Source organism: Apium graveolens, chromosome 8 (assembly GCF_009905375.1).
Source record: "Apium graveolens cultivar Ventura chromosome 8, ASM990537v1, whole genome shotgun sequence".
Classification (NCBI taxonomy): Eukaryota; Viridiplantae; Streptophyta; class Magnoliopsida; order Apiales; family Apiaceae; genus Apium; species Apium graveolens.
The window spans coordinates 72,170,330-72,194,779 of NC_133654.1; positions in this window are offsets into that span (position 1 = coordinate 72,170,330).

Here is a 24,450-nt window from a genome sequence, read left to right on the forward strand (position 1 = left end):
TCTATGTTTTGAGTTGTAATCTTGGATGCTCGTTTCTTATTTTGTTGAACCTATACTCTTGTTTGTACTTGGTTTTATTTGTTCGTTATAAAGACTACATTTTATATACCATGCTTTCATCGGAACCCACGTTGATGATGAGTCCGATTATAGGCTAATCGTTATCGTGGGGTTCTAGCGGATTTATTTATTATTTTCTTTAGTTAAATTGATTGATGTTTTACTATGTGGTGATTGTATGATATCCTAGTATTGGTTGTGCATATTCGTCTTATGAGCGTCGCGAACTTATAAGATAGTGTGTTATTTCTTAATGAAACGAAAGTGAATTTAAGGATTTAGAACTTGCCATGTTAGCATGGGTTCATGTATTTGTTATGCACGATTCGTAGGTAATTTTAACCAACTTACTTGCCCTATGTAATCAAGATAGATAACTTGTGCTTAAACCGTTATGTTGTCAAATTCTATAGACATATAGGGTCTCAATATAATTGGTGTCTATTCAGGTTCTATCTCTTTTGTGGATGTCTGGTAGTATCGTACTCGCACAACAAAAGTTGGCGTTTATCAGTTTCTTGTTTTCTGATTAGTGTCATCACTATTGCATACTAAGGTTAAGATCAATAAGGCTATTGGCTGAAGTATTTAATGAAATTAGAATCTCATGTTTGTCATAATTATTCATTCAATCAATCTTATTCTCGTAGTTATAAATATTAGTTTAATTCTTAGTTATAAACATCCTCACTTTGTTATCGTCTTAGCATTGAATAATAACCACACATTGTTGCTTAAGTGCGTGAATTAGTTAGTTAACCAATACAGTCTCCGTGGGAACGAACTAGAAAATATTCTATATTACTTGCCAACTCGTATACTTGCGTGTATTATGTATTATTAGCGCATGTTTAGCGACTAACACTTAGCCGCTAAGTAACTGCAAAAATGATCGAGTTTGATACCTTTTTTTGATAATTATCTAAACCGGGCTTCTTATAAAACACTATATACGAAAATAATGTAATAATATCTCATCTTTCGGTAATATAGGTTTTATTGGTCTATAAAAATGATTATCGTATCGAAAATTTTGCGTCGGGGCGCGTACGGGTCAAACCGTACTCCAAATTGAAAAAGTCAAAACATGGAAAATGTCTGAAATAATCATATTAGGTTAGAAAGTAGTTTCCGAAGAGTTTCGGGTTATAAAAATGCAAAAACGGTTGAAGTTGGACGATTCCCGGCTTTATAGAATAGTTTTATAATTATTCAGAAATTAACTACTAAATCTATAAATCCTTATTAAATCATACAACCATCCAAAAATTACTAGAAAAATCCTTATTAAAGGTATTCTCTCTAGAAAAGTGAAGCTCGATGACTTAAAGACCATTGCTCTCACGGAGGAATGCAGTGTTGTGCTGCAACAGAAGTTGCCTTCAAAGCTTAAAGATCCTGAAAGCTTCACTATTCCTTGCACCATTGGAAACTTGTCGTTCGACAAGTGTTTATGTGATCTGGGAGCTAGCATCAATCTGATGCCTTTATCTGTCTTCAAGAAGTTGGATTTACCTGATCCAAAGCCTACATATATGTCCTTGCAGTTGGCCGATCGTTCTATTACATATCCACGAAGCATTGTGGAGGATGTCTTGGTCAAGGTGGACAAACTCATATTTCCTGCTGACTTTGTAATTCTTGATTTCGAGGAGGATAAAAAGATTCCCATAATCTTGGGAAGACCATTCTTGGCTACTGGCCGAACCTTGATTGATGTGCAAAAGGGTGATCACTATGCGAGTACTAGATTAGGATTTGACCTTTAATGTTTTCGATTCCATGAAATTCCCTACTGATAATGAGGAGTGCTTAAAAGTGGAATTGGTTGATTCTGTGGTTACTTCAGAGCTTGATCAAATGTTAAGGTCTGATGCCTTAGAGAAAGCCTTGATGGGAAATTCAGATAGTGAAGATGATGAAGGTGATGAGCAGTTGCAGTATTTAAATGCTTCTCCTTGGAAGAGAAGGCTGGATACGCCTTTTAAATATCTTGGAATGTCAGAACTCAAAAATGCTGAGGGGCGCCCCAAGCCATCTATTGAGGAAGCTCCTACACTCGAGCTTGAACCTTTTCCTGAACAGTTGAGGTATGCGTTTTTAGGTGATGCATCTACTTTTCCTGTTAATATTACATCTGACCTTTCAGGTAGGGATGAGGAAAAGCTCTTGAGAATTCTGAGAGAGTTCAAATCGGCAATTGGATGGACTATAGCAAATATCAAGGGAATCAGCCCTTCTTATTACATGCATAAAATTCTGCTAGAGGAAGGAAGCAAGCCGAGTGTTGAGCAATAGAGAAGGCTAAATCCGATCATGAAAGAGGATGTGAAGAAGGAAATTCTTAAGTGGCTAGATGCAGGGATCATCTATCCTATTTCTGACAGTTATTGGGTGAGTCCAGTCCAGTTCAGGGATCATCTATCCTAATGAAAAAAATGAGCTCATTCCTACTCGAACAGTCACGGGGTGGAGAGTTTGTATGGATTACAGGAAGGTGAACAAAGCCACGAGGAAAGATCACTTCCCTCTTCCTTTTATTGATTAGATGCTTGACAGGTTGACTGGGCATGAATACTACTATCTTCTGGATGGTTATTCGGGTTATAATCAAACTTGCATCACTCTAGAAGATCATAAAAAAACTACCTTCACTTGTCCGTTTGGTACTTTTGCCTTCAGAAAAGTTTCTTTTGGGTTATGTGGTGCACCTGCCACATTTTTAGAGATTCATGATGGCTATCTTCTCTGACATGATTGTTCAGAATGTGGAGGTGTTTATGGATGATTTTTCTGTGTTAGGGGATTATTTTGTTGAGTGCTTGAAAATTCTTGGCACAGTTCTAAAAAGGTGTGTTGAGACCAATCTGGTTGTCAACTGGGGAAAATGTCACTTTATGGTACAACAGGGCATCATTCTTGGGCACAAGGTCTCTAGTAGAGTTCTTGAGGTGGACAAAGCCAAGGTGGGGTCATTGAAAACCTTCCTCCACCGATTTCCGTTAAGGGAATCCGCAGTTTTCTTGGTCATGCGGGTTTTTATCGGCGGTTCATCAAGGATTTCTCTAAAATCTCTAAACCATTATGCAATCTTCTAGAGAAAGATGTCCCTTTCAAGTTTGATGATGAGTGTCTAGCAACTTTTGAGAGTTTAAAAAATAGCTTGATATGGGCACATGTTGTTAGGACGAAAACACGCGCTAATATTCACGCAAGTATACGTGATCGCAAGTAATATAGAATTATTTCTAGTTCGTTCCCACAGAGACTGGTTTAGGTTAATTTCAATCAATGCACTTATGCAACAATGGTATGGTTATTATTCAATGCTAAGATGATTAACGAATTGAGAATGTTTATAACTACGATTAACTAAGAGATTACACTAAGAACATTAACTAAGGGATTAAAAAAAGATTGTTTTACTATATGACACAAACATGGGATTCTAAATTAATTACTACCTCATTCAATAGCCTTTTTATTTTTTAACCTTAGCATGTAATGGTGATGACACTAATCAGATAACATGAAACTAGTAAACGCCAACTTTTGTTGCACGAATACCCTACTACCAGACATCCACAAAAGAGATAGAAGCTGAATAGACACCAATTATATTGAGACCTCATATATATATAGAATTTGACAACATAATGGCTTAATGCACAATTTATCTATCGTGTTTATATTACGCCATAAGTGGGCAATTGTTATGCCTAAATGGTGTTACAATAGGCCCAAAAAGCGTTACATTAGGTCTATTGTAACACGAAGGGGCGTTACGTATACGAGCATTATAATAGACACCCTAATGTAACACTTCACTGATCTATTGTAACAGAGAAGAAAACGTTACAATAGGCAACTACTGTAACACTAAAAGGCCCAAATATAACGCAAAATGAGTGATACATTAGGTCCGATCAAGATTTCAAAAGTGGGCCCCACTGGTAGGGCCCATTATTTTGTGGGCCCATATAACCTATTTTAACAATCAATTCAATCAATTATAACACCAGTTTGTTATAATTAAGCAATAGTTGTATATAAACATACATTACACTAGAATAAGCAAATGGAACGGTTAATATTAAAATATTTAAATTACATAATCTTGTTAAACAACAATCCCAGTAGCAACATAACATCAAAGTAATAATACATAATAGTCTCATCTCTAATCCATACTAGTACATAATAATCTCATCTCCAAACCATATTACTAGTGTTAATGATAACCGAGCGGAGCTGTCATCTCTTAATTCGTTCCCTGAATATAGATGGATGTCCTCCATATGGTCAAACAAAAATATTTATTAACAATCCCAATAAAAATATATTACATTTTATATCTACAATAGGCTAACATCAAAAGAATTTTTTTTGAAAATAGTATAACTAATTAGTTTTCTAGTTCGATACAAGTATAACTAACAATCCCTACCAAGTTATCAGAAAGAGTCGTACCCGATAGTTAGACATAATTTGTGCCTGTATTTCATATTACTTTTTATCTATAAAATGGCAATACAAGTAGAAATTACGATTTTTCTTAGCCCTAGAAAAATAATATAAGTCGATAATGACTTCAAAGTGATGAAAAGAATTCCACATTCAGAACCTGTGGGCTTATTCTTCCACACCCACTCCTGAGCACCCTGAAATCCCTGTGCCAGAGAAGAAATGTGATTCTAAAGAAATTAAAGGAACAGGCACAAGGCCATTAAAGAACACATGAACACATATACCTGCTGAAATCGTGAGGTGTCATTTACTGAGCTAGCCACTGCAGGTGATTGTTTATACGCTGGATCCTATAGTGCAAAAATATATTTTTGGGGAAGGTCAAACCATAACCAAAGAGAAAACATGTGGCATTAATATATGAATTCTTGTTATTATTTCATCCATAAATTAATAAAAATAAATCTTGTAAGCATAATCTCTTAGGCTGAGTAAAAGGGCCAAGTAAGTGGCATAAAAAGGAGATGAAAAGTTTCAGATGGATTTGACAGTAACTAAAAAGAACTACTGGCCCAGGTAAAATGTTTTACAGAAAAAGATTTTAACATGGTATCATTTTCTTGTTGTTATTGCAAACAGTTTTTACCAGTTCTGCATATAACTTGGCTTATAAATATATAAAAAGTGACATACCTGAGTACCTTGGTGACCTTCATATCTAGGAGCCTGATACTGAATATTTCAAAATAAATGGGTAAGTGATATCCTTTTCAAGAGCATATATCTAAAATAATATTTTTTTAAAAGAACTCACTGATGAAGATTGAGAGGGTTGTTGGAACTGTTATGGGTAGCGGAGCTGGGGTTGAAGCTTGATGGGTAGACAAGTCTTGGGGTTGAAACTAACTTTGAGGTTGTTGAACTAAAGATTTCTATAGTAGTTGCAACTGCTGTTTTTCAAATGATTACAGCTTATCTCGCTTCTCCCACTGTAATGTCATGTTACAGACACTATTGATGTTACAAATCAGAGCAAGAATTATAACTACAAACATTTGTGGATCGAAAACCATGACACATAACAACAAACTCCAAAGATCCAGTGTCATATAATAAACCCACAAGATTCCCACCATGCCCTTTTTGTATCACAATTTTCTTCTGCTCTGTCCGAACCTCTGATGCAAACCAAAATAATTGATAAAAATTAACACAACTATATTTTTAGTATAACCAACAAGTATTCATTAGCCTATACTTCCTCTGTCCCGTTCACTTATACATAATTTTTGCATGTATACTAATTAATAGGACAGAGAGAGTATATGCATAGTAAAGAGGTCATTTCAAGACTTATCACGTACCTAGACATCACCAAAAAAAAGAAAGACTAACAAGTACAAAATGATACTAGATACGCATGTATAGAAATTTGTATGTATTTAATAGAAAAATAAAGGTATGTTCTTACGTGAGTCATTGGAAGTGAAGCTGGACAGAGCCATTGACCAGCTTTCCTGATTTGTACAAACTTAAAGCGTGACTCCTGCGATTAACATATGATTTTTCCACTAGTAAAGATGCTATGTGTCTTTCCTCTATATAGATAATTTCAAAACATGATAATAACGAAATTGTTTGACTCAAAGCTAACTCATTTCTAGTACCCGACAACTAAATAAAGTCATGTTATTTTTTAGTTAATCACAACTCACCCGACAACTTGTAATAAGGGTACATTTTCAAATTAATGGAGTTCAGTGACCTTAAACTATATTGGATGTTTACATAGCAAGATCATTCATCTAGTCTAACTAATATGCTTTAGAATTGAATCGATTAAATCAAATCAAGAAGAGTAGATTAAAAGGCAAGGGCAGAGAAAATAGAAAACATACACTTATCAATGACACAAATTTACATATTTTTCTTACCAAAAAAGGAGTATATTACTGTATATTTATCTTTATTTAGCTATACGATGGTTAATCACTATCATTATAGGAATAACAGGAAAATAAAGCAAAGAAAGAAAGAAAGAAAAGGGTACTGATAGTAAGAGTGCAATTTCGAGGGCTTGTGCATCTTTGAAAATGACAAAAGCAGTCCTGGGTGTTAAATCACTGCACATTAGGAATCCCCAATTATGAAGTGCTAATCTACAAAACAAAGCCTCCAATTAATGGTACCAAAACACAAAATTTAACATAACAAAACTTCAAATAGATGTATATGCTTACCAATTCACTCGAACCCCAATTTTAAAGCCCAAATCACTTGCAAAATCAATTAAAAATTAGTAATTGCCTTCAAATCCCCATAGGGAATACCTAGAAACCCGAAAAAATCATAAAAATTGTAAAGTAAGTAGCAACCATATAAATTAAAGCCATAAAATTGTTTATTGAAATACCAAATCGCAAATTTGTTCTTCAATTCATCCTTAGAGTCGAGAGAGTGTTTTGAGAGAGAGAGAGTGAGAGCGAGAAAGAGAGCGATGGTATAGTTTTGTCCAACTGAATATAAGTCTGGGTCATTTTTGTTTAAGGGGAAAAATATCGCACATTTTTCACCTAGTAAAATGTGTATAATTTTGATTTTTAATTTTTAATTTTTAATTTTTAATTATCAAATTATTATTTTATTAAATAAAAAATTTTAAAAGTAACTTTTATATGTATAATAAATTTTATAATATTTTATATTTCATTATTGATATATTAATAATCCAAAATATAATTTTAATAGTAATTTATAATAAAAATTTTACTTTAATATTTTTAAAAGCTAAAAAAGTAACTAATGTAGCACTGGGTGATGGTGTTACATGTCCTACAGCACCGGCATTTCTGTGCAACAGTAGTTTTATAGGTATTATAATACTAGTTTTGAGGTGTTACAATGGGATAAATATTTCTTAGCTAATATAACGCTGCTTGTAACACTTGCATTACAGTAGCCCACTTATGGCGTAGTGTTACATAGGGTAAGTAAGATGGTTAAAATTACCTACAAATCATGCATATCAACTACATAAACCTATGCCAGCATGGCAAGTTCTAAACCACGAAATTCACTTTCGCTTCAATAGAGATTAACACGCTATCTTATAAGTTCGCGATGCTCATATGACGAATAAGCTCAACCAATACTAGGCCAATCACCACACACTAAGGTATCGAAACAAATTAACTAAGGAAATCCATAAGTAAATCCGCTAGAACCCATGATAACGATTAGCCCATAATCGGAGTCATCATCAACGTTGGTTCCGATGAAAGCATGGTATAATAAACATAGTCTTTATATTGAATAAATAATAAACCAAGTACGTTAAACGAGAGTATAGGTTCACAATAAGAAAACTAGCATCCAAAGTTACAACTTAAAATAAAGAATCACAAGATTAAACTAGATCCTCTTCGCCTTGGTTGAATTGTGTTATACGGTCTTCTTATGCCTTCTCCTTAAGCTCTGATACATCTTTTTATGAAAAACGATCATAAGTTATGCTTATATAGCAGCCCATGCAGATTAGAAGTCTAGTTGATCAAAATTAGAGTAGAATCAGGATTCTGTGATCCCGACCTGGCGCGGATGCGCGGTTCACCAGCACGGACGCACTGCAAATATGCATCCCGGCGCGTACGCGCTGACCTTTTGGAAAATCTTCTTTTTCTTGTTTTCTTGGCTGGTTTGAGTTGGAAATCCACGAGCTTTTATTCAAGACACCATCCTAACACCAAATTAGCATTAAAACAATGCCAAATCACCTGAATCCCTGATATAAGCCTAAAATGCAAAAACACTACAAAATACATCAAAATCATAAATAACTTGAGTACAAAACATCAATTCAAGCCTTTATAGAGCATCCCAAGTGGACATAATTGCCACTTAACACACCCCCAAACTTGAACCGATGTTTGTCCTCAAGCATAAACAGACTTAAAGAACAAGAAATAAAAATACATTAATGTAAACTATATGAATGCAAACGATCCCTATAGAATAACTTAACCTAGAAACAAGCAACATCTCAACAAATACAATTATTTGCACAAAGATCAATCAAATCCCATAAATCAACTCACAAGCCAGAAACGTATGTGTGTGCAAATGCTTATACATATACTAGCGCAACTAGATCAATAATCATGACTCATTACTCATCAAGGCAATCACAAGGTTATAAATAGAATAAAAAGCTAAACTCAAAATAACTGACAACACTTCAATTCTTATATCGGAGCTATACATGGATTCCTGCTTTTATTCACAACACATAAACAACACAAATATGCTTATTTGACCGTGCAATGAGTGAGGTCCACAAAAGACTTATACAATAATACCCATGTAACGAGCGTTAGGTTAGTGGATCCCAGACCATAAAAACCTTAGGTCACTAGGCACAAAGTCCCCTAAGAACATAATAACTCGAGTATTAAAGAGCCCACTCATGATCAATTATGCATAAACACACAAAAAAAAAATCTTCTTATTTTTCTATTTTTTTTCTTTTCTCCTTTTTTCACATGATTTCTGAACGAGTGCGCTTCGCTCGATCTCGTTCAACCCTAGACTACTCACATAAAATGAGCTGTCTACTAGCTATTTCACACCTAGCCACAACACTAGCAATGAAATCCAATTTTTTTTCTACTCCAATTTTAAATATCCATGTTATTTTATCATTAAGAAAATATCCTAAATTCTAAATATAAACATGTGATTAAACCTCGACAAACAAACAAACCATGACCATGATCTACCCCTCAAGCAACCTATAAGACTTAGTGAAAATACAATTGTCTCTAGCATGCATATCAACTCGATAGAACTTAACATCACTAAATATAACATCACTACACTAGCATCAATATCACAAATAAATCGGAAAAATTATCTAAGGGATCATGTTATAATGCAAATGCATGAAACTATATGCAACAAACTATCAAAATAAAAAAAAACTACTACATGGCAGATATGCAACTATATGAACTAAACTATCATGAACATGCCAACTATATGCGACTCACACATAACATATAATCCTTAACTACTACCCCCAAACTTAAAATATTCATTGTCCTCTGTAAAGGTAATAGTAAGGAATCAGGCATATCTACTCAGAATCAGGGTCATCACACTCAACGGGTGGTGTGTCAGGAGTATCTGGAGGTGGATACACAGAGTCCTCACTGAATACTGGCCACTGGATGTCAACTCTCGTGGATCTGAATGCAGTCCCCAATGCCTGGGTAAGCTCCTGTGTAAACCGACTATGGATGTCATGCATCGCATCCATCTTCCTCATCAAACGCCTATGCTACGCTGAACTAATACCAGCACTGCCATGTGCTTCCTCCTGCTGCTACGAACCCGAAGGACTGGCCTCCTCACCCAACTAAGCTCACTAATCTGCTCTACCGGCCTGCGAAGAACCACCCGCATACGTCTGATCAGTTGGCCTTCCACCTGGAAGATGGTTATATGAATAACCAAGCCCCTTAGGATCGGGCTTCCCACCATACCACTCCTGCATACTCAACAGTGTCACACCAATGAACTCCAACTGCCACACACCTCTTTGTAACAATGGACGCATAGGGTATAGAACCCGTAGTACTTCCTCGCAAGAACCTCAGAATACCATTGTAACGACTGGGAACTTTACGTTTATATTATATCATGATTATAATAAAATATGTGTATTAATGTGTCATTTATGTGTGATTATCTGATAAACCCTAACTGTTACGTGATACGTGTATCCCATGTCATTTCTGTATTTTTTTAAGGTATTTTTCAGATATTTTATTATGCATTCATAGGTTTTATTTCAAACGTTTTACGACCCAAACGATGATTTTAGAGCCAGTATTTCAAATAAAATAATGGGCCTTATTTTTCATCAAATGGCTTTTACAATCGCCTTGTTCTGAACATCTTGATAATTTATAAATTTTCTCGTTTTGCGGAAAATGACTCTTTCGGGCCCCATTGGGTGTCAAAAACCCCACAAAAATCATATTTTTATTTTTATAAAATTATAGGACTTTTATTTATATTATTTCTTTGCATTTTTGCATTATTCATAATTTTTGGGAATTTTTGACATTTATATTGCATATATAAAATATTTATAAATTAAATTTTAATACTCAAAAATTATAAAAATTAGGGCCCAATATTTTTATTTAATGTATAATTAGCCCCTTAATTTTAATTAGGAGTATTATTTTTACTACTATAAATAGCTTAATTTTTATTTAATTAATTATAATTAATCATTAAAATCTGCAAAATTACCAAAAATCCTCTGAAATCGGGTCGGGAAGAACAGGTTCGGGTCAGGAATTCAAGTCGTGATTTTGATCTGATTAAAGCACCAAAACAAGTGATTCGAGTATCCAAATTGAAGGTTTTGATCCGTTCTTTCTGTTTTTTGCATCAATTTCACGTTTTATTGCATCGTTTTTGATTTTTGATTTCTAGGGTTTATGTTCGAATTAGGGCTTTTTGATTCTAGGGTTATTTTGATGTTTTGATGATTGATATAGCTTTTTTAGATGATTTACAGTCGATTCATGGTGTTCAATTGAACAAACGATGCTTGGATAGTGATTCACGATTTCTAGGGTTTAGGTCGAATTTTCAAAACACAACTCGATGATTTCTGTGAATGGTTCTTGTAATGTTAGGGGTTTGATTGTATATGTTCTTAGCTTCATTTTGCACTATATAACGTTTGATGTTATGTACAAATGAGTGATTTGGAATTTTTTGCCGGAGTTCTTGATGATTTTGATCAGAGAATGATATCCAGGGATGTTTCTGGTCGATTTTGGCCTGAAACGGATTGGGGAAGTAGTTTGGGATGTTTTGGGATCAAAAACGGAACCAAACGGTGTCCGTTTGGCCAGGAATCGGACTCGCCGGAGTCCGGTGAAGTCGCCGGATTCTGGGTTTAAACCCAGATTCCGGTGGTGTTCTTCACAGACCCGGAATCCAACCCGGTTGACCCGTTTCCAGAACCCGGTTTTGATCCACCTTGTCAGATATCTGTTTTCTGACATATATTTCTGGAAATTATTTTTACTTTTTATTTTTATTAATTTTAAAAATCAGTTTTATTTATTTTGTAAATTGATTAATTAATTATTTAATTAATTAATTTATATTATAAATAATTCTGAATTATTTTCTAAAAATCAGATTGAATTATTTTCTTAATTATTTATTATTTATTTATTATTTATTAATTATTTAAAAGTGATTAATTATTTTGATAATTAATTAAATAATTTTTAATAAATCATAATAAATTCATTTTAATTTTAAAAATTATAGAAAAATTATTTTTAATTTTGATTTTCTTAAATAATGATTTAAAAATTATTTTTGGGTTTTAAAAATTAGTAATAATTATTTATAATGATTAATAAATGGAATTATCAGTATTTAATTAATAATAATTCAACCGTTAGTCCGTTTTGCGTGAAACGAAAGCTTGTTAACTCAGAAAAATGAATCCTTTTCATTAAAAATAATATCAAAGCTTAATTTCTTTTAGAAGTTAGTTGATTTTGTGACTTGTTTGATTATCAGTCGAGTTATGTGCCGAGACGAGTCCGAAAAATTCCGGAAAAATGGGAAACGAGTCAGATAAAGATCAGTTGAGCGATCAGCGAGTCGATTTTGGTTTTAAAAATTTATTTTAACCATAAAAATGATTATGTGCTTATGTGCTTATGTGTATTACGTGATTAATCGAGTCTTACTTGCTTATATATAATACATGAGTCAGTCATAAGCGCATGGGTAGATGTTAGGATCGGTTTGAAGTCGATTCAAGATGCAAATGAAGTACGACGTGACTTAACCAATCTGTGTTGCCAACAGAAGCTAAGCCAGCCAGGCCAGTTGAGTCGGTAATAGTCCAAGGTGATAGACAGAAGTGATTCAATTGCAGTGAGTCACGCAGAAGGCAAGTTTTTCCTCTATTCTACTTTCAGAATAGTGATATTGATTCAAATATTTATCACATTTGCATTTTCTTGATTATTGTTCTTGATCACTGATATACACTTGCTATTCCTTTGTTCATATTTCATTTCGATTCTTGATTTCTCCGTTTCTTTGGATTCTTGATTCATATTCTATTGGTGACACATGGAGATTGATATATTCTAATGTTTGGAATATATCAAAGCATACCGATTGTTCCGGTTGCTAAGCGATGGACTGGATAATGATATTTTGGGATTGAGTGTGTCTTAATCCTGAGGACCGGGATGACTGGTGCCTCGACGTGGGCCGTAGTGCCTGGGTACCTGACTGGATCTCTATATTGAGATATGGATCTGTATTATATTCTGACTGATCAGCAGAATATAGATGTGAACTTATGTCCAGTTAAGTTTATTTGTACTCGCCAGTAATGGCCTTCTTTCTATTCTCGTGAGGTTATATCTTGGCAGATATACCTGGGATGGCAAATTCATTTAAAATGCTTTAACACTGTTTATATTTTTCTGGACTTGTTGAGCAATTTTTGGCTCATCCCTTTTGTTGTTATTCACCTTATTGTTTTCAGTTAAGAAGGAATATGAAACCAATCAAGACTCGAGTGGTAAAGAAGTGGGTCAAGCCTCGGGATCCTCTCATACCCAAGGTGTTGATCCCAATCCAGGAAGAAAGCTTTGAGTTGCCCGAGCAGGTGGAGTGTTGATAGATAGTATGTGTGTATGTTTGAATAAAATTTGAATTTAGTTTAAAATGAATTAGACAATGGTTTGTAATAAAGAGAGTTTGTGAGACTTTAAATGTTGGTTGGTAATAAAAGTAGTTAGTGGTTCTTATTTTCATACTTCAACCTAAAAAGATCCTGGTTAGTGTTAAAGGGGTTTAATTTCATTTCTTTATTAATTGTTAATCAGATTGTACAGGTTTGGTGATTAGCTTGTAACCCCCAAACTTATACCCCGGGTCTTGAGGGCGTTACATGTTTGGTATCAGAGCTGTAGGTTTGGTCCCTGAAAACAAGAACATTAGGATTATGATAGGATAGGGAGATCACATAAGATAGGGATAGTCAAATTAGGAAGATTATTGTTAGGATTTAGGTCTGAGTAGAATAAGGAAATAATCTTAGGATTGTTAGTGACCTTTTCTTTTCTTTGGTACATTATCAGATGGCATCTTCTGGTTATTCTGCATCTTCCGAGAGGACAGTCACTAGGCCAGCAGCACCAGCCATACCTCCAGTATCTGAGTATATGTTTCCTCCTCTACCACCTCCACCACCATTGCCACAGGAGTCGGTACCACCAGTACAAGGGATAGTGCATGACCCCTTAGAGATGTTTGATCCATTTGAGTTCTTCGAGTCGATGGTTCCTTTACCTATTGAGCACCAGTTTATACTAGGTATTGAGCAGGAGTTACCACCACCACCATTGTTACCTCCTATACCAGTGCATGCCCCAGAGCCGGACATAGTTCACATGATTCCAGTAGAGGGGATGGGAGAGCATGATGTGGATCTACAGTTAGGTTTACCCCAACAGGGTGCAGGTATTCCGAGGGTTCCTTCTCAGGAGTTAGTAGGTCAGGTTGCTCAACCGCATATGGTACCATACCATGAGTATAGAGTTGTGAGGGATGATGTGGAGTATTGGCGGGCACAGTGTCGGGAGATTTTGCATCTGTTTAATCAGAGGGACAGAAGACCGTTAGCGGCCCTACAGCCGGATTATTATATGAGACAGCGATTACAGTCAGTGTTGATGAGTGCTACTTGGGAGCTGGATGATTTGACTCATGATGGACCTCCTTCTTTTGCATAGTTCTACAGGGTTTTTCGCTTGGCACAGACTTTGGTCCAGGAACTTAGAGAGGAGCTTAGGCGTATTCCGCCTGGGTTTAGAGATGGTTAGAGACAGTGACTCCAGAGTACATATGTATATAGATGCAGCATAGTATAACTTAGTAGTGTGTATGTGTGTATCAGTAGTTTAACTTGTAGTAGTTTAACTTGTAGCGATAGTGTGACTTGTAGCCGTAGTGATGACCAGTAGCCCGAGACTTTTTGTATCAAGCATTTACACCTGAAGCTGGTGTCACATATATATAAGATGAACTTTTTCAAATTCTTTTATTTAAATTTCAGTCTTTACAGTTTTACAGCATTTACTTTCACTTTACAGTTTTTCATATTATAATTCCTGTTGAAAAAAAAAGAGAACAATTATTTTATTTAACTATTTACATTTCCAGTCTGTACATTCAGCAACTGTTTTCTTTAAATAAACCACGTATTAATACTGGATAAATTGATTTCCATATATATTGTCAATTGTTTATTAAACTGTTAAATAAATATCACCTGTTTTATTATCAGAAGAAGATGGCACCAAAAAGAAAGATTAGGGCTGAGACCTCTAACAGCAATTCTGAAGACCAGACTAATGAGACCATGAACCAAATGTTCCATCTAATACAACAACAGATGGTAATGATGCAGCAGCAGATGCAGCATCAGCAACAACAGATATAATAACAAATGTTACAACAGCCACCCCGTCCTGAGCCTCAATTACCACAAGTATTACCTGTTGTTACTTTTAAGCAGTTTCAGTCAATTAAACCTCCAGAGTTTGAAGGGACTACTGATCCTATTAAAGCTGCCACCTGGTTAAAAGAAGTAGAGAAAGCGTTCGCACTAGTGAAGGTAGGTGAGGACCAGAAGACTGATTTTGCTAGTTACTTGTTGAAAGGAGAGGCGAATTATTGGTGGGAATCTAAAAAGGCCTTAGAGGGTGAAGAAGTTATTGCATGGGATAGGTTTAAAGACTTGTTTTTAAAAAAGCATTTTCCTCACTATGTGAAGAATCAAATGCAGATTAAGTTTCTAGAACTGAAGCAGGGAAATATGTCCGTGGCAGAATATGAAGCCAAATTTACTGAGTTGGCTAGGTTTGTTCCAGAACAGGTTGACACTGAAGAGAAGTTAGTTCAAAGGTTTCAAGAAGGGTTACGACCATTGATTTGTGGCCAAGTTGCAGTTTTCGAATTAACGACGTATACCGCCGTAGTTCAGAAAGCTTTGATTATAGAAGGGGAAAGTGAAAGATCTCAGCAAGACAAGGGACAGGGAAGTTTCCAAGATCGCTCCAGTAGAAAGCCGGGATTCCAAGCCCGGGCAAATTTGAATTTTAAAAGGATAGGACAAGGTTCACAGAAGACACGTAATCATTTCCAAACCTCCAGTCAGCAGGGAATGGTCAGAGTTCCAGTGCCGTACTACAAGACATGTAATCGAAAGCATACTGGTGTATGTATCAAAAGGGATGTAACGTGTTATCGGTGTAAGCAGAAAGGGCATTATTCTAACGAATGTCCAACAGGTAGAACATCAGAGATGACTTATTTTGAGTATGGACAGAAAGGGCATATCGCCAGAAATTGCAAAGGACCAACTATGGCAGCCAGTGTTTCGAGAGTGTTAGCATTACCTCCGCCGCCGCCTAATCAACCCAAAGCAAGAACTTTTAACATGACCATGAAAGAAGCGGTGCAGAGTCCGAGTGTTATTGCAGGTACGCTTTTGGTGAATTCCGTAAGTTCAAAAGTATTAATTGATTCTGGAGCTACTCGTTCATTTGTTTTTGAAGAATTTCTTGATAAGTTACATTGTGAAATCGAATGGTTGGGCGAAACGTTAATTATAAAATTAGCGAATGACGACCAAGTTCCGGTAGATCGAGTATGTCCTGCATGTGATATAGAAAAAGCCGGACATCATTTTTCGGTAGATTTAATTCCTTTTAAGCAAGGAGAATTTGATATTATTTTGGGAATGGATTGGTTAACATGTCATAACGCTTAGATAGATTGCGCGAATAAAAGAGTCAAATTGTGAACTGCGGAAAATGCAACGGTAATATTCAAAGGCAAAAAACAGCAGAAGAAATTTCTTATTGTGATGCAGACTAAACGATTGCTTCGATAAAGATGTGAGGCGTACATAGCTTAGGTGTTAGATACTGAAAGAGGAAGTCCTAGAATAGAAGACATCCCAGTTGTGTGCGAGTTTCCAGATGTTTTTCTAGACGAGCTTCCAGGGTTACCACCAGATCGAGAAATTGAGTTCACAATTGATCTAGCACCAGGTACAGAACCAGTTTCGAAAGCTCCATATCGGATGGCTCCAGTCGAAATGAAGGAATTGTCAATGCAACTACAAGATCTCCTAGACCGAGGCATCATACGACCTAGTGTATCCCCATGGGGTGCACCGGTGTTATTTCTAAAGAAGAAGGACGGCAGCATGCGATTATGCATTGACTATAGGGAATTGAATAAACTCACTATTAAGAACAAGTATCCCTTACCGAGAATCGACGATTTGTTCGATCAGCTAAAAGGAGCAGCATGGTTTTCAAAGATAGATTTGCGATCAGGCTATCATCAATTGAAGATTAAAGATGAAGATATTCCAAAGACTGCGTTTCGTACAAGATATGGGCATTACGAGTTTTTGGTAATGGCATTCGGTCTGACAAACGCGCCAGCAGCATTCATGGATTTGATGAACAGAGTATTCAAGAAATATTTGGATAAATTCGTGATTGTATTCATTGATGACATCTTGATTTACTCTAAGTCAGAAGAAGAGCATGCAGAATACTTGAGAATAGCTTTGGAAATTCTGAGGAAAGAGCAACTATACACAAAATTTTCGAAATATGAATTCTGGTTAAGAGAAGTATAATTTCTAGGGCATATTATCAGTAGAGAAGGCATCCAAGTCGATCCAGCGAAGATTGAAGCTGTGTTAAATTGGAAAAGACCAAGGACGCCGACAGAAGTTCGAAGTTTCTTGGGATTGGCAGGATATTATCGAAGGTTTGTCAAAGATTTTGCGAAAATAGCAACGCCGCTGACCAAGTTAACTCGAAAAAGTGAAAAGTTTGAATGGAGTGATAAGTGTGAAGAAAGTTTTCAAGAGCTGAAAAATCGGTTAGTAACCGCACCAGTACTTGTATTGCCAGACGAGCTAGGAAATTTCGTCATTTTCAGCGACGCTTCGTATCGCGGGTTAGGATGTGTACTGATGCAGCACGGTAATGTCATCGCATATGCTTCGAGACAACTTAAACCTCATGAACAAAAATATCCCACTCATGATCTGGAATTGGCAGCGATCGTATTTGCGTTGAAGCTTTGGAGACATTATCCCTACAGTGAAAAATGTGAAATTTACACAGATCATAAAAGTCTAAAGTATATCTTTACGCAAAAGGAGCTGAACATGCGACAACGTCGATGGCTGGAATTGATAAAGGATTACGACATCATGATCAGTTATCATCCAGGGAAATCAAATGTTGTAGCAGATGCGCTGAGCAGGAAAGAAAGATTGAATCGGTTAACTTGGTGTGAAGACTTAATCAAGGAATTCGACAAATTGGAAATTGAGATTCGTATTCCCAATGAATCTGCAGAAGCTATCTACACTATGACTTTCCAACCGAAATTGTTACAAAAGATTCGCCGCTGTCAAAATGAAGTGATGAGTCAAGATGACGACCTGACAGGAGAAGAAATCACAACTCAGATTGATAATGAAGGAATTTTACGCTTTGCGTCGAGAATCTGGATCCCTAACATAGCAGAATTAAAAGAAGAAATAATGCGAGATGTGCACAATTCGAAGTATTCCATTCATCCAGGAAGTACAAAAATATATCGTGATCTGAAAGAAAACTTCTGGTGGCCGAACATGAAGAAGGAAATAGTTGAATGGATAAGTAAGTGCTATACATGCCAGCGAGTTAAAGCGGAACATCAACGTCCGAGTGGATTATTGCAACCATTAGACATTCCAGAATGGAAATGGGAACATCTAGCGATGGATTTTGTGGTAGGATTACCAAGGACAAAGGCAAATCATGATGTGATATGGGTAATCATTGACAGACTCACAAAGTCGGCACATTTTCTACCAATCAATGAAAGATTTTCACTCGACAAGCTAGTGCACATATATCTCAAAGAAATTGTGATGCGACATGGAGTTCCAGTATCTATCGTGTCTGATCGAGATCCTCGTTTCAACTCAAGATTTTGGAGACAATTTCAAGAATGTCTTGGAACTAAATTGAACATGAGTACCGCTTATCATCCGCAAACCGATGGGCAAAGTGAAAGAACTATCCAAACGATTGAAGACATGTTATGAGTTTGTGCGATCGATTTTGAAGGCAGCTGGGATGAACATTTAGCTCTGGTGGAATTTTCTTATAATAACAGCCATCACGCCAGCATTGGAATGCCACCGTATGAAGCATTGTACGGGAGAAAATACAGATCACCAGTATATTGGGATGAAGTTGGAGAACGCAAAATTTTGGGTCCAGAACTAATTCAACAGATGAAAGAAAAGATTTAACTCATTCGAAAACGACTCGATGCAGCGCAAAACAGGCAACGCAAATATACAGATCAAGCCAGGAAAGATATGGACTATCAGGAAGGAGAAAACGTACTACTCAAAATATCGCCATGGAAAGGATTAACCAGATTTAGCAATAAGGGTAAATTGAAACCACGATACGTTGGACCGTTTGAAATTTTGAAGAAAGTGGGAAAAGTTGCATACGAATTAGCTTTACCGCCTCATATGCAGCATATTCACAATGTGTTTCACGTGTCCATGCTTAAGCGATATAATCCTGATTCTAGGCATGTAATCGAGTATGAGCCGATAGAAATCCAACCTGATTTGTCTTTTATAGAACAGCCGGTAAGAATTTTAGATCGGCGAGAGAAAGTGTTGAGAAATAAGTCTGTATATTTAGTGTGAGTGTTGTGGAGAAATCCTATGGTTGAAGAATCAACCTGGGAACTCGAAAGTGAAATGTTAGAGAAATACCCTCATTTGTTTTCATAAAAGATTCTAAGGACAGAATCCTTGTAAGGGGGGAAGGATGTAACGACCGAGAACTTTACGTTTATATTATATCATGATTATAATAAAATATGTGTATTAATGTGTCATTTATGTGTTATTATCTGATAAACCCTAACTGTTACGTGATATGTGTATCCCATGTCATTTCTGTATTTTTTTAAGGTATTTTTCAGATATTTTATTATGCATTCATAGGTTTTATTTCAAACGTTTTACGACCCAAACGATGATTTTAGAGCCAGTATTTCAAATAAAATAATGGGCCTTATTTTTCATCAAATGGCTTTTACAATCGCCTTGTTCTGAACATCTAGATAATTTATAAATTTTCTCGTTTTGCGGAAAATGACTCTTTCGGGCCCCATTGGGTGTCAAAAACCCCACAATAATCACATTTTTATTTTTATAAAATTATAGGACTTTTATTTATATTATTTCTTTGCATTTTTGCATTATTCACAATTTTTGGGAATTTTTGGCATATATATTGCATATATAAAATATTTATAAATTAAATTTTAATACTCAAAAATTATAAAAATTAGGGCCCAATATTTTTATTTAATGTATAATTAGCCCCTTAATTTTAATTAGGAGTATTATTTTTACTACTATAAATAGCCTAATTTTTATTTCATTAATTATAATTAATCATTAAAATCTGCAAAATTACCAAAAATCCTCTGAAATCGGGTCGGGAAGAACAGGTTCGGGTCAGGAATTCAAGTCGTGATTTTGATCTGATTACAGCACCAAAACAAGTGATTCGAGTATCCAAATTGAAGGTTTTGATCCGTTCTTTCTGTTTCTTGCATCAATTTCACGTTTTATTGCATCGTTTTTGATTTTTGATTTCTAGGGTTTATGTTCGAATTAGGGCTTTTTGATTCTAGGGTTATTTTGATGTTTTGATGATTGATATAGCTTTGTTAGATGATTTACAGTCGATTCATGGTGTTCAATTGAACAAACGATGCTTGGATAGTGATTCACGATTTCTAGGGTTTAGGTCGAATTTTCAAAACACAACTCGATGATTTCTGTGAATATTTGGTTCTTGTAATGTTAGGGTTTTGATTGTATATGTTCTTAGCTTCATTTTGCACTATATAACGTTTGATGTTATGTACAAATGAGTGATTTAAATATTTTTGTCGGAGTTCTTGATGATTTTGATCGGAGAATGATATCCATGGATGTTTCTGGTCGATTTTGGCCTGAAACAGATTTGGGAAGTAGTTTGGGATGTTTTGGGATAAAAAACGGAACCAAACGGTGTCCGTTTGGCCAGGAATTGGACTCGCCGGAGTCTAGTGAAGTCGCCGGATTCTGGGTTTAAACCCAGATTCCGGTGGTGTTCTTCACAGACCCGGAATCCAACCCGGTTGACCCGTTTCCAGAACCCGGTTTTGATCCACCTTGTCAGATATCTGTTTTCTGACATATGTTTCTGGATATTATTTTTACTTTTTATTTTTATTAATTTTAAAAATCAATTTTATTTATTTTGTAAATTGATTAATTAATTATTTAATTAATTAATTTATATTATAAATAATTCTGAATTATTTTCTAAAAATCAGATTGAATTATTTTCTTAATTATTTATTATTTATTTATTACTTATTAATTATTTAAAAGTGATTAATTATTTTGATAATTAATCAAATAATTTTCAATAAATCATAATAAATTCATTTTAATTTCAAAAATTATAGAAAAATTATTTTTAATTCTGATTTTCTTAAATAATGATTTAAAAATTATTTTTGGGTTTTAAAAATTAGTAATAATTATTTATAATGATTAATAAATGGAATTATCAGTATTTAATTTATAATAATTCAACCATTAGTCCGTTTTGCGTGAAACGAAAGCTTGTTAACTCAGAAAAATGAATCCTTTTCATTAAAAATAATATCAAAGCTTAATTTCTTTTAGAAGTTAGTTGATTTTGTGACTTGTTTGAGTATCAGTCGAGTTACGTGCCGAGACGAGTCCGAAAAATTCCGAAAAAATGGGAAACGAGTCAGATAACGATCAGTTGAGCGATCAGCGAGTCAATTTTGGTTTTAAAAATTATTTTAACCATAAAAATGATTATGTGCTTATGTGCTTATGTGTATTACGTGGTTAATCGAGTCTTACTTGCTTATATATAATACATGACTCAGTCATAAGCGCATGGGTAGATGTTAGGATCGGTTTGAAGTCAATTCAAGATGCAAATGAAGTACGACGTGACTTAACCAATCTGTTTTGCCAACAGAAGCTAAGCCAGCCAGGCCAGTTGAGTCGGTAATAGTCCAAGGTGATAGACATAATTGATTCAATTGTAGTGAGTCGCGCAGAAGGCAAGTTTTTCCTCTATTCTACTTTCAGAATAGTGATATTGATTCAAATATTTATCATATTTGCATTTTCTTGATTATTGTTCTTGATCACTGATATACACTTGCTATTCCTTTGTTCATATTTCATTTCGATTCTTGATTTCTCCGTTTCTTTGGATTCTTGATTCATATTCTATTGGTGACACATGGAGATTGATATATTCTAATGTTTGGAATATATCAAAGCATACCGATTGTTCCGGTTGCTAAGTGATGGATTGGATAATGATATTTTGGGATTGAGTGTGTCTTAATCCTAAGGACCGGGATGACTGGTGCCTCGACGTGGGCCGTAGTGCCTGGGTACCCGACTGGATCTATATATTGAGATATGGATCTGCATTATATTTTGACTGATCAGCAGAATATAGATGCGAACTTGTGTCCAGTTTAGTTTATTTGTACTCGCCAGTAATGGCCTTCTTTCTATTCTCGTGAGGTTATATCTTGGCAGATATACCTGGGATGGCGGATTCATTTAAAATGCTTTAACACTGTTTATATTTTTGTGGACTTGTTGAGCAATTTTTGGCTCACCCCTTTTGTTGTTATTCACCTTATTATTTTCAGTTAAGAAGGAATATGAAACCAATCAGGACTCGACTGGTAAAGAAGCGGGTCAAGCCTCGGGATCCTCTCATACCCAAGGTGTTGATCCCAATCCAGGAAGAAAGTTTGAGTTGCCCGAGCAGGTGGAGTGTTGATAGATAGTATGTGTGTGTGTTTGAATAAAAGTTGAATTTAGTTTAAAATGAATTAGACAATGGTTTGTAATAAAGAGAGTTTGTGATACTTTGAATGTTGGTTGGTAATAAAAGTAGTTAGTGGTTCTTGTTTTCATACTTCAACCTAAAAAGATCCTGGTTAGTGTTAAAGGGGTTTAATTTCATTTCTTTATTAATTGTTAATCAGATTGAACAGGTTTGGTGATTAGCTAGTAACCCCCAGACTTATACCCCGGGTCTTGAGGGCGTTACAACCATGATGAATCACCATCCCGAGATCCACATAATCTCCCAGAAGAATCCCCCACAATTAACGTGCACACTCCATAGTAACATCATGCACGTGAGAAGATGGTATGATGTTGGCACAAATAAAAGAATTCCATGCAAACCTGTTTATGCACGAGGCAGGGAAAGTGGCATACTCGTTCGTTCCCTTCTTGAACTTCCAGTGAGTCTCAGGCACACATAGGGTAGCAACGATCAAATCCAAATTAAAATCATCCCCAGTCTTTTCATTCCAGTTCTTCTGCTCGGGCCTCCTCTCGGGCTGCTCAATCGCCCTCCGAATCACCTCAGCACTATAATCCACCGTCATCCCCCTCACTACAGTGAAACCATTCTTCTTCATCTTTACATTCGCGTAGAACTCGTGAACCACACTCATAGGCACCGCAACAGGTGCCTCACAAAAAGATATCCACCCCATCTCCACAATCATCTCCAACAACTTACCATCCCTTCCCGATGGTAGAAAATCTCGCTCTTTGGCTATAGGCTTCGAAAGCAGCCTAGTATACTCCGTCTCATCCTTCGGAGTTGAAAACATGGGCCTCACACCACCCATACTCGAAGAATCAGTGGTGTTATTGCTAACATGGGTTCGTTGTCTTTTAGGTGCCATTGAGATTGAATAAGAGAGAATAAGAGATGTATGGAGTGATGGAAATTGATTTGGAGAAGGAGAGATGGGATGTGGGAGAGTAAAATTCAGGTTTGACTTGATTTTATGTTGCAACCCCCGATTTTATCTTTATTTGCTGTCTTTTTTTCAACTACAGTGACTCAGCGCGGCCACCCCGCCTGGCAGCGCGGGCGTGCCGTGCTTCTGGAATTCCAGTGCGGCCACCCCGCATGCCAGCACGGGCGTGCACAGTTACTGACTTTTCAGCACGGCCGCCCCGCTTCTCTACCTAGTAATGTATAACAAACTTAGGTTGCCTCCCAAGAAGCGCTTGGTTTACATCATTAGCTTGACGTAGAAACTCGAGATCAAGTGGATAATAAAACGGCACTAACCACCTCACGGTTTTCCGTATCCCCATAGTAATGCTTCAACCTCTGTCCATTTACCTTGAATGCTTGGCCTGGATCATTCTCAAAAATCTCCACCGCTCTATGTGGAAACACAATTTTGATAATAAACGGCTCTAACCACCTCTACTTCAACTTCCTAGGAAAAAGACATAGACGAGAGTTGCACAAAAGAACTTGTTGCCCCGTCACAAATGATTTGAGCACTCGACCCCTATCGTGCCACCTCTTGACTTTCTCCTTGTACATTTTGTTATTCTCATAAGCTTGAAGCCAAAACTCGTCGAGTTCATTCAATTGAAGCATTCTTTTCTTACCAGTTGTATCCAAATCAAGGTTCAACTTCTTCAAAGCCCAATACACTTTATGCTCTAGCTCCACAAGCAAATGACACCCCTTACCATAAACCAACTGCAATGGCGACATGCCAAGAAGAGTCTAGTATGCTGTTCTATATGCCCAAACAACTTCATCAAACTTCAAAGACCAATCCTTCCTTGATGGA